Source organism: Molossus molossus, unplaced genomic scaffold, assembly GCF_014108415.1.
Source record: "Molossus molossus isolate mMolMol1 unplaced genomic scaffold, mMolMol1.p scaffold_m16_p_2, whole genome shotgun sequence".
Classification (NCBI taxonomy): domain Eukaryota; kingdom Metazoa; phylum Chordata; class Mammalia; order Chiroptera; family Molossidae; genus Molossus; species Molossus molossus.
The window spans coordinates 114,912,878-114,924,936 of NW_023425355.1; positions in this window are offsets into that span (position 1 = coordinate 114,912,878).

Consider the following 12,059-nt stretch of genomic DNA (forward strand, 5'->3'; position numbering starts at 1 on the left):
CGATTCCCGGTCAGGACACATGCCCAGGTTGTGGGCCCGATCCCCAGTGGGGGGCATGCAATTGATGTTCTTTCTCATCGATGTTTCTATCTCTCTCTCCCTCTCCCTCTCTCTAAAATCAACAAAGGAAAAAAAAGAAGAAAACACATAGTTTCTTTAATGAAAGACCTGGGGATGAGTCCTGGCACCAGACTCATTGGCCGTGTGAGCCTAGGAGAGTTACTTAGCCACTCTGAACTCCCTTTTCTTCATGTATTAAATGAGGATACTAAAGTTCACAAAACAGTGGCTCTCAAACTTGACCTTGAAAGGGCATCAGAATCACCTGGAGAGCTTGCTGAAACACAGATTCCCAGGCCTCATCCCACTCGCAAAGATTCTAACTCAGCAGATCTTAAGTGAGCCCTGAAAATTCTTATTTCTTTTAAAAAATTTTTTTCTTTATTGACTTTAGAGAGCGAGGAAGGGAGAGGGAGAGAGATAGAAACATCGATGAGAAAGAACATCGATTGGCTGCCTCCTGCATGCCCCCCACTGGGGATTTGGCCCACAACCTGGGCATGTGCCCTGACTGGGAATCGAACCAGCGACCTCTTAGTGCATAGGGTCAACGCTCAACCACTGAGCCACACCGGCCGCGCATGAAAATTCATATTTCTAACAAATTCCCAGGTGATGCTGATACTGCTGATCCAGCCACACTTTGAGATCCACTGATACCATGGGCAACTGAGCTGGTTAGTATTAGGTTGCAAATTTCATCCACAAGGAGGCCTGAAACCAGAGGCAACATCCCGTTTTCTCCTGAAAGCGAGTCAAGAGCCATACGGGAGTTGAACTTACTACACACAAACATTCACACGGTTTTAGCATTTTGCTAAGATAAAGCCCACATCCGAGCCTGAGGCCTGAAGCCACCCACGGACCATCATGGAGAGGACTACTCTGGAAGTAGAATTGTGCCAGGGCCAGCGAGGCCGTATTTTAAGCAATACCACTCCTTCCCTCAAAAAGCATCTCAGCCCTGGCCGGTTTGGCTCAGCGGTTGAGCGTCGGCCTGCGGACCGGAGAGTCCCGGGTTCGGTTCCCACTAGGGGCACGTACCACCAAAAAAAAAAAAAAGCATCTCATATGTCATCCCAAAGAGGCCTGGATTGGTCTTTCTGGAATCCACTGGGCTGGGTGGGGCACAATCACCAAAACCTGCGATAACTGATTCAAGCCTGCAGTACTCCCTGAGCGGGTGGGCTTCCTGCCCTTCTGGTGCGCAATTCACACCGTGAAACCACGGAGTGGAGGACTACAGTGGAGGACTACAGTTCCTCTTTAAGATGCTCAATGGCCTTCAGGGACTGGAGGACTGCTACCTTAGCTGACCCTCAGAGCGGGGCTGGCGAGGCCAGGCTGTGAAGTAGAAAGACAACTACTCATCATTGATGGGCCCCTTCTATCCGACCGCTTAGCCTCGATTTCTTATCCCAGAGCCCAGCCTTCTATGTCTCCAGCCTGCTGCCTCCCTCTGCCCCCGAGTTATCCTGCCTCGTCCCGTCAGAGGGTTGCCAACTCCAACTTCCAAGGTGCCAGTGACCAGATGATAAAAACAACTCAATTTTCACATATATGGGGGTGGTAGGTTGAGGCATTTCCCGTGAATCTCAGCATCTTCCCTGGGGACTCTCAAATGGTGATACTCTGGCACAGGGATTCGCAGGGGAGACTGCAAACCACAGAGTAGTCTCCAGGATCAACACAAATGCCAGAGATGGATGGTTAATAGGTAGGTGGGTGGGCGGATGGGTGGGTGGACTGGCTGCCACGTGTTACCAAGGCACTTTCCTGGAGATATCACAACACCTAAACCAGCAGTTCTCAAACCTTTAGGTCTTAGAACCCCTTTACTTTTTCATTATTATTATTTTTTTTATCCTCACCCGAGGATATTTTTCCATTTTTTGTACAGATAGAGTGGGAGGGAGAGAAAGGAAGGGAGAGAGAGTGAGAAACATCGATGTGAAGGGACACATCGAGTGGCTACCACCCGCACGACCAACCATGGCCGGGGACAAACTACAACCGAATTACGTGCCCTTAGCGGGAACCGAACCCGGGTCTCTCCGGACCACAGGCCGATGCTCTAACCGCTGAGCCAAACTGGCCAGGGCTACTTTTTCATTATTGAGGACAACAAAAAGCTTTTGTTTATAGCAGCTATATCTATTCATATCTCCCACATTAAAAATGAAAACTGAAAAAAGTTTTAAGTATGTATTAATAAAAGTAACAATAGCGAGCTTACTATATGCACGGTAGGCAGCCTCTAACACGGTGCCCAACGATCCCCGCCTCCTGTCCTCCACACCCCTGAGTAATCGCCTCCCCTTGAATGTGGGCTGGACGTATTGACTCACCTCTAATAGACAGACAGAGGTGAAGGGATGTCACTTCCCAATTAGGAAAGGATTGTGGCTTCTGTCTTGGGTGCTGTCTTTTCCTCTCTCTGGGGGAAGCTAGCCTCCATGGCAAGGAGTTGAGGCCTGCCAACAGCCACATGAGTGAGCTTTAAGATGACTGCAGCCCTGGACCACACCTTAATTACAGCCTCACGAGAGACCCTGAGCCAGAACCACCCAGCTAAACTAGCTGCTCCCAGGTTCCTGACCCACAGAAACAGAAGATAGTGAAGATCTGTTGTTGCCCTGGCCTGTGTGGCTCAGTTGGGTGAGTGTTGTCTTGTGCACCAAAAGGTCACTGATTTGATTCCTGGTTTCGGGTTCGGTCCCCGGTCATGGTGCATATGGGAGGCAACTGGTGGATGTTTCTCTCTCTCTCTCTCTAAAAAATCAATAAAAACCTATTTTAAAAAGAATTTAAAAAATAAGTAGTTGTTGTTTTCAGTCACTAAGTTTTGGGGTAATTTCTTACACAGCAATAGATAACTAATACACATGTTAATACTAATAGCACAGTGTGATGAAAAATGACCCTATTTTCTGAAACAAAAAAAAATTTAAGGAGAAAAGTGACATTGTTTTTACATTTTTGCAAACTTCTTTAATATCTAGTTGGATAGAAGACAGCTGCTTTTGACATCCAATGTGTGTGATGTGTTGATTTGGTTGAAGTATATAAAGAAAACCCCGCCTCATGGAGCTTTGCATTTAGGGGAAAAAAAACAGTCTGAAAAGGTTTCAGGTACCCACAGGGATCCCCGGACCACACTTTGGGAACAGTTGAACTAGACAATCATGGCCTCCAGAGACTCTAACTCTACAGCCCTCCTCCCCAATCTTTTGTTGTTGTTGTTAATCCTCACCCGAAGATATTTTTCCATTGATTTTCAGATAGAGTGGAAGGGGAAAAGAGAGAAAGAGAGACATCCACGTGAGAGAGACACCGATTGGTGGCCTCCCTCAAGACCCTCTGGGGCAGGATCAAACCTGAAACCCAGGTACACACATTGACTAGGAATGGAACCTGGGTCAGTGGGCCAACGCTCTAACCACTGAGCAAACCAGCCAGGGCTCATCCCCAATCTTGGTTTCCTGTTTGGAACATTTGCCCCATTTCCCCCAGTGTTGGAGTGACCATGGTAACTGACATCACCCAGCAGATCTTGTCCCCTACTGGAAGGGATAAGGCCTCCTCTGTGGCAGAACAGCAGAAGACATGGATGAACAAATCCTCAGTCTTGACTGGGTCATGCCCGAGATGTCACACAGAAGGGAACAGATGTCCCACCTCTGAGAGTCAAGGTCAAGGAGGAGGTATCTGGGGCGGGGAGGGAAGAGGGGCTGTTCTGGGCAGTGAGGACTTCTGAAGACTGTGGTTTGCTGGATCCTCAGGGATTTCCCCCCTCTTCACCCATTTCCTGCGCAACTCCCACTCCCCAACTGCCTTCCCCCACCCCCCAAGTTTAGGACCTGTTTTCAGCCGGAGTCAGTCTAATTTTTCGCTGCCTAGTTGGTCAGAGAAATGCACGCAGCTGTAGCAAAGAATAAAAATAGCCGCCTCCCGACCAGTTTCTTCCCACTTCCCTTTCTCTCTCTGAATGCTTTCTCTCTCTCTCTCTCTCTCCCTCTCTCTCTCTCTCTCTCTCTCTCTGTCGATTCCCACCTTCTGTGGAGGCAGGGAGGTCCCTGGAGGGTGCGAGCATACTGAGATATGCCAGGTGCCCGAGTTTCCCTCCCAAGCAGCACGTGTTCTGGTTCTAGTTGGCCGTGGCTCCACAAGCTGGCTGGCACAGGCTTCCCGGGGGACAGAGCATTGTCAGATGGGTCCCCGCTGGCCCAGCGTCCGCCCGCCTCGCGGGGCAGCCTTGCTCCTCCGCACACAAGCACCACACACACTGGCACACGGGGTGCCCGCCGGCGGCACTCGCATCTGGGGCGCCCAGCCTCGCCCAAGGCCTGCCCGCGAGCGTTCTGATCTTCTGGCATCTTAAAGGTTAAACGAGAAGCCTCAAGCTGGCAGGAAAAAAACCGCCCTGGTGCTATGCGCGGAGGCTCCAGGCGGTGTCCCCAGCGTCCCGGGCTTCCTGCGCGCGGGTGACTGCGCGTCCCGGAGACGTCCGCGGCTGCAGCTGGAATCCGAAAGTGGGCATTGGGCTTTCCAGTGTAGAGATCAGACCTACAGCACCTCGGCTCCCCGACGCCAAGGTCTCGCCTGCCTTGGGCGAGGGAGCGCTTCTAAAACCGTCTACACCCGTGCCCCTGGCGAGAGCCTGGGCTACGGCCTGGGCACGCCCAGTCTCCATTCCCCAAGCCTGTAGGAGCTTGCGGAGGGAGAGAACAGGCCGCCTGTATCACTTCAGGGGTGGCTTGTGGGGTCCGGGGCCGTTGGTCTCTCTGTACTGCAGTTTGGAAACAAGAGTAAACCGCCCGGCACAGCCCAGCGAACTTGTCCAAACCACACAAAAGTTCAAACCACACAGACGTTGGCTCCAACTGGGCTTGGAGCGCAGAGCTGGCTTTATCTGTCCCCGGAGGCTTCGCCCTGCCTCGCAATTGATTAGGGCGCCTGAAAACCACTGAAACGGTTTATCTCGCCCCCTCAGCCTCAAGCCCCCTGATGGGCTGGAGTGGAGCCTGGATTGTTCTGGCAGCCAACTCAGCCCAGCTTCATAGCCCCCGTGGCCACCTGCCTGGCCCCTCTCTCCACAGAAGGTCCCCATCTCATGGCAGGACATAGGCTGAGAGACAGCGGGAGGATTAGGGGTTTGGTCTATGAAGGGGGAAGAGCAGTCCCTTCACTGAACAGAGTGGGTGGTTCCACAAGACCCCCCTTCATTTTTGCGCGCTTTTCTCCAGTTCTGGTTCCGCTCCTTCCTCCGCAGCCAGCGCCCTTGTGCTGGGATTGCTTGGTCTTCTCAGTCCCAACTTTTAGGGCGCCTGTGTTTTGATTTTCTTCCCAAGCAACCCCAAAGAATGTACACTCGCTCCACTCTTTCCTCCGGAAACTCACAGAAACGGGCCAATGCCCTGGCCATGAGAACCGCCACAGAAAGGGAGCCCCCTTCGAACCTGGCGGGAGGGGAGGGAAAGGTTTTAGAACATAAAGATTTGACTGAGAGGGAGCAAGGAATTCAAGTGGGCTTCAGAGCAAACTAGGGGTGTTAATGGGGGACCTCAGGCACTGATGGAGAACTCTGTGGTGATGACCTTCTGGGCTCACACCAGGAAGCCTGACACCTTTTCCAGATGCCTGAGACACACTTGTGGGGACAGTCATTGCTCTAATGGTGGACAGAGAGGAGGAATCCCATCTAAATGCGTAGGAGAACCCTTTCCACCTCTGAAAGCAGGTGACCTGCCGCACCCAAATGACCTGAATTCTTTCAGGTTGTCTTCTGCCCCAGCAGCTCCATGGAAGAGAGCTGAGGGCAAGCGCGTGGACTCTGAGCGGCTCGGCACCCCGGTTCCTATCACACTTAGTCTCCCCTGACAACGGGAGGCGAACATAAAGGACTTTACAGTTTGCAAAGCTGTGTAGCATCCATCATCTCGCCTCATTCCAACAACTGTGTGAGCAATGGGCGCTGCCCCTGTGGTAGTTAGGGTTCAGTTGCAGGAAGCAGAAAACCTCTCCAGCTATTTTAAGGAAGAAGAGATTTAACACAGGAAATTCGGTGCTTACAAAATCGTTGGAAGGGCCTGAGGAGTAGGCTCTAGACCCCCGTAACACCACTGAGCTGGGCCACCAGGATTGCCGCCATCTCGGCCACGATCGGGAAGGTGGGAAGGGAGGGGGCCACCCACAGAGATATTGATTTCAAGAGTGCAGCAGGTCCTCAAATAATGTGGTTTGGTTCAACGTCATTTTGTTATAACGTTGATGAGATGTCAAAAGAACATAACTCTTGTTTATATCAATTAGCCTATGGTAAAACTGGGTTTCATTATATGTCGTTTCGCTGAAAGTAGCAGAACCTGCCAATGATGTTAAGTGAGGACTTACTGTACACTACTGTAGTTGCCATACAGGGGTCAGGAAGCCACTGCCACCACAGCAGCTATCAATACCCACAAAGCCTGGTGACTGATCAAACAGTAGAATGCATGCACGCATGCGCGCGCGCGCACACACACACACACACACACACACACACACACACTATGTCTCTAGCAGCAACAACCAGAACAGCAGGCAAGTAGTCTGCTTCACCACCGCCTTCCTAACCTCATACAAATTCATCGACTTGGTGAGATCTAATTCTCATCCACAGCCCTAGCTGCAAAGGTGTCTGGAAACTGCAGTTTTTAGCCCACCAGCCTCTGAAGAATTGGAGGCACCGTAGGGCCAGGTGGAAGTGGAGGCTAAATTCCTGCCAGCCCATCGCCATTTGGCAACTAAGGGAACTAAGGTGCAGAGAAGTTAAGGAACCTATGCAAAGGCACATGGCTGGTCAACTCCAGTCTCCCTGACTGCAAACCCTGCACTCTCATCCACTGCATGGAACTGACGGCCTCGTGCCATCTGGGGCTTTGGCAGGCTCAAGGCACGTTTTGGCCCAATGGCCCAGATGACAGCAGAATCTACCACCCGGCTTCTGCATGCTCAAGGGCTAGACATCAAGCAGAACTGGGGGCCCGAGACTGAGAACAGCTTGTCTAAGGTAGACAGTCAGAGGGGACTCAGAATCAAACCCAAGGTTCTTTTTTTTTTTTTAATCCTCACCCGAGGGTATTTTTCCATTTTTTGTACAGATAGAGTGGGAGGGAGAGAGAGGAAGGGAGAGAGAGAGAGAAACATCGACGTGAAGGGACACATCGAGTGGCTGCCCCCCGCACGACCAACCAGGGCCGGGGACAAACTGCAACCGAGGTACATGCCCTTAGCGGGAACCGAACCCGGGTCTCTCCGGACCGCAGGCCGACGCTCTAACCGCTGAGCCAAACCGGCCAGGGCCAAACCCAAGGTTCTTGACCTCACATCATGTAACATGTTCCTGTCCTTACACACACACACACACACACACTTCCATCACCATCTGGAGGAAGGGAAGATAAGCTCCGGCTGTCCCTGGAGGTGTACAATTCTCTAGTACTCACTGGGGACAGCTGCTCTACATTTTTTCCAGGGGAGGCAGGTAGATGGTGACCTGTATCTAACCCCTACTACGATGTTGGCCACATTCTCCATCTTCCTGGTTGCCTCCCACCAGAGAAGCTAAAAATGCCAGGTAGTCACTTTCCCAGCTGCCACTGCGGCTAGTGTGGGCTCCCAACTTAGGCTCAGCCGGTCAGATGCCTCCATCAAGGACTCAGAGTCAGAAATTGGGGATACAGCCCTGGCCGGTTTGGCTCAGCGGTTAGAGCGTCGTCCTGCGGTCTGGAGAGACCTGGGTTCGGTTCCCGCTAAGGGCATGTACCTCGGTTGCAGTTTGTCCCCGGCCCCGGTTGGGTTGTGTGGGTGACAACCACTTGATGTGTCCCTTTCACGTTGATGTTTCTCTCTCTCTCTCTCTCTCTCTCTCTCTCTTTCCGTTCCACTCTATCTGAACAAAATATCGAAAAAATGTCCTCGGTGAGAAAAAAAAACAAAAACGGAGAAGTTGGGATACAGAGATGCAAGAAGCACAGAGGTCCCTTCTGGTGGAGGATGGCAGTCACCATGGAGGTAGCAGCCTGGACATCATGGACTGGGCAGTGGGGTTGTCACTGGACTGGCCCGATTTGGCTTTGGTCCTCACTGTTGTGCAGCCTCCTTTCCAAACCGAGCTCTCCAGCCCTCCTGATTATTTTGTGAACTCCCCAAGATCCTTTTGATAAAGTCCTTCTCAGTTGAAATAGACCAGAATTGCTTTCTGTTGCTCTGAGCCAAGAGTTCTGGCCATTTCAGCTCAGTCGCCTGGCCTCCCTCGGGGAGACCACACAGGACACCGCCAGTTCCTAGGTACCTCATGCATCTCAGTCCCCTTTCTGGGAGCTCCATATCCCATGACCTCGACCTGTTGGTCTTACATCAGGAGAACTGGCCTGGTCTGATAACAGGTCCTATATCCATCCCAGGCAGCTGTGTGGTAACATTCCTGGACTCCAGCTCAGACTTTCTCATCAAAGCCTTTCTCGTTGACCATGAACTTTCTCTGTGCACAAGTGTGAGGCCTCCCACACGCTTATACATATCTCCCCAAGGTCATCAACGCAGCATCCAGAAAACATTTCTTCTTTCTCCACATGCTTTGTTTTTAGTTAGCCTTCACTCCTGAGGCAGAACATCTGTGGGACCTGCTCAGACCCCGAACATGCTGGGTGCGCTGGGCTCCCGCGAGAATGATGGCTGGGGACGATGTTCCCGGTTCAAGGCCCCAGCTGTGCTGTCAGCTCATGATAAAGTGTTAAACAAATGGCTTACCCTCTTGGAGCCTAAGAAGAGGGGAGAGGGAGAGTCTAGCCATAGGGAAATGAGTGATGCTCACAGCCAACACAAACTGGGAGCAGGGAAGGACCAGGAGAAGGGCATTCCTCACCTAGGTGCCGAGCCTTGGGGTCAGACCAGTGGGCGGATTGACCAGGCTGAGTTCCCACAGTCATCGCCATGAGACCAGTTCAAATTAGCCTCTGGCAGAGTGTAGACAGGGATCAGGGCTGGGGCCTATCTCAGGGGTGGTCTAGCCGGTGGGCAGACAGAAAGTCCACTGGAATGATGACCATGTGCTATAAACTTGGGCTTTTCTCCATGAGTGTCTTTGTTCCTGTAATCCTTGCTTTCCTAATACATGTAACCCTCAAAATAAAGCTGAGGTCCAGAGAGGTGTGTGTGTCCTAAGGCCAGCCAGAGCCACGCTGCTGCTGTGGCCAGAGGTCAGAAGTGATAGGACCGCCACCATCCTGGCTGGGACTCTGGTGGAAATGAATAGCTTTCTGTAGATGACATGGGAGAGGGAAGGGCGGAGGGGGCCCCACAGAAGAAGAGTATTTTTCTCCCCTATGTCAGGTGAGCAGGAGAGGTTTAAGCGCATCATGGAGTGTGGGGGGTGAGGGTGGGCTGGAGACAAGATGGAAAATCGTCTCACCATCAGACTCCAGTAGTGGGGCCAAAAATACCAGCCTACCGTAGAGCTACCCTCAGCCATGCCTTGAGGGAGGAGCATGAATTTTGGAGTCAGACAGACCTGGGTTCAAATCCCATCCATGCCATTCAATGTGGGATCTTAGGCAAGCCTTTTTTTGGTAGAGTGTTAGGTGGGCAGCCCTCCTATGAATCATGTTTCCCAGTATGTGCCTTTATATAGCCTGCTCCCACAATGACTCTGGGTTTGGCCGTGTGACTTTTTTTGACCAATAGGACATTAACAAGCATGATGTAAAGTGGAGGCGTGGTAAGTGCTTGCACACCGAGGCTTGTCCTCTTGGAATGCTCCCTCCTGAAACCCATCTGCCTTGCTCAGGGAAGCCCAAGCTAGCCTAGCAAAAAGAAGTCATGCAAAAGAGCCCTGGCCGGTTTGGCTCAGCGGTTAGAGCGTCGGCCTGCGGTCCGGAGAGACCCGGGTTCGGTTCCCGCTAAGGGCACGTACTTCGGTTGCGGTTTGTCCCCGGCCCTGGTTGGTCGTGTGGGTGGCAGCCACTCACTGTGTCCCTTTCACATCGATGTTTCTCTCTCTCTCTCCCTTACCTCTCTCCCTCCCACTCTATCTGTACAGGAAATGGAAAAATATCCTCGGGTGAGGATAAAAAAAAAAAAAAAAAAGAAGTCATGCAAAAGAGAACCGAGGCAGCCCAGCCAATAGCCAGCACCAGGACGCCAGAAATGAGAGAGGCCTTCTTTGACCTTCCAGCACAATCTAGCTGGCAATTGACTATATCCACATGAGAAATACCAGCTGATACCCACTGGGAGCCCAAGAACCACCCAGTTAATCCACAGAATCATAGGAAATTATCGTTCATTCATTATCACTCAGCGTTGTTTTAAACCAATAAGGTTTGGAATGGTTGAGATACAGAATAAATAGCTGAAACCCTGTTTAATCTTTCTGAGCCTAAGCCACCCTCTTCATACAATGGGGTGATAACTGCTAAAAGTTATGAGGAGTAAACTTAAGGCACAATAACAATGATCATATATTGAGCACATGGTGGTAGATGCTTATGTATGTAATTTTTTAAAACACTTTTTTTCTAATTTTTATTAATTTATTTTTGTTACAGATGTTTCTCCTTTTCCCCCCTAGATAGCCTCCTCCCCATCCCCACCCCAGCATTGTTGTCTATGTCCATTGGTTACACATACATGCATGTAAGTTCTTTGGTTTATCTCATCCCTACCCCCCACCCCCTCCTCTGAGGTTTGTCAGTCTGAACCATACTCCTTTCTATGTGTCTGGGTCTATTTCGTTCATCAGCCCACCTTGTTCATTATATTCCACAAATCAGTGAGATCATGTGGTATTTGTCTTTTAAAAACATTTTTTTAATTTATTTTAGAGAGAAAAGAAGGGAGAGGGAGAAAGAGAGACACATCGATGTAAAAGAGAAACATTGATTGGTGGCCTCCTGTACACACCCTGACCAGGGAACAAACCTGCAACCTGGGCATGTGCCCTGACGGGGACTTGAACTGGTGACCTTTCAGTGAATGGGACAATGCTCAACCAGCACCTCAACCACACCGGACAGGACTTATGCATGTAATTTAAGACTTCAAATCTGCAGAGCATCTCTGTGAAGTAGGTACTGTTAGGCCTGTTTTACAGGCCAGGGCACTGGACTCGAAGGGGCTAAGTAACTTGCTCCAGGCAGCATGGCTAGGCCAGAGCTGGGGCTCCATCTCAGTCCCTCTTGTTCTAACCACTATGGGTTAGCAGAGCCTCCTCCACTGGTACCAATACATGGATGGTCTTCCAGGAAAGCTCCAAAGCGCCCTATATTTCTAGAACTTTGTCTTTTTTTTTTTTTTTTTATCCTCACCCGAGGACATTTTTCCATTTTTTATACAGACAGAGTGGGAGGGAGAGAGAGGAAGAGAGAGAGAGAGAGGGAAACATCGATGTGAAAGGGACACATCGAGTGGCTGCTACCCGCACGACCGACCAGGGCCGGGGACAAACTGCAACCGAGGTACGTGCCCTTAGCGGGAACCGAACCCGGGTCTCTCCGGACCGCAGGCGGACGCTCCAACCGCTGAGCCAAACCGGCCAGGGCTAGAACTTTGTCTTTGGCAGGGGGTTGGAGGAAGGAGCCAGGGGCAGACTCACCAAGCCAGCAACCGGCCCACATGCCCTTGAGGGTGGGTTCACGTGGCTTCGCTTGGTGGCCAATCCTGTGCTCTTGGCGCTGCTTCCATGAGCCCTGGGCCCCAAGGGACAGCAGAACTCAGAGCGAATCCCTTTCCACTTCCAGGAAAACAGTTGATGCGGGTCGGCAGCACCGGAGTCCCAGCCAAAAGGCAGCTTGTTTCTCAAGAGGCAGAAAGTGCCTGGGCCACCGGTGCCCTGCCCCCGCCACGGGACTACCTCGAGACCCAGGAGCCAGCCCATCTGTCCCTCCATGACACAACCCCCCTGGAGGCCTACACACAACCACGGGGAAGGGGGAAGCTGTGGGGACCTCGCTTACAAG